Below are 256 nucleotides of genomic sequence, written 5' to 3' on the forward strand. Positions count from 1 at the left end.
GTTCCTGCCGCCGCCGCAGAGGAGTCAGTTCCTGCCGCCGCCGCAGAAGAGTCAGTTCCTGCCGCAGCCGCAGAAGAGTCAGTTCCTGCCGCAGCAGAAGAGTCAGTCCCTGCTGCAGCAGAAGAGTCAGTCCCTGCCACCGCCGCTGCAGAGCTCCGGGCCTCTCCATCGTCTGCTGCAGTCAGCCCAGAGCCTGCAGCCAGCCCAGAGCCTGCAGCCAGCACAGAGCCTGCAGCCAGCACAGAGCCTGCAGCCA

At 66.4% G+C, this 256-nt stretch overlaps 1 protein-coding gene across 1 annotated transcript in view; it reads left to right on the forward strand.

Annotated features, from left to right (window-relative positions):
- Positions 1–256, forward strand: part of ryr2a (ryanodine receptor 2a (cardiac)) — a 554,599-nt gene that overhangs the window by 412,507 nt on the left and 141,836 nt on the right. The window lies entirely within an intron of this gene.

This window comes from Nematolebias whitei, chromosome 17 (assembly GCF_014905685.2).
Source record: "Nematolebias whitei isolate Nwh7 chromosome 17, NemWhi1, whole genome shotgun sequence".
Classification (NCBI taxonomy): domain Eukaryota; kingdom Metazoa; phylum Chordata; class Actinopteri; order Cyprinodontiformes; family Rivulidae; genus Nematolebias; species Nematolebias whitei.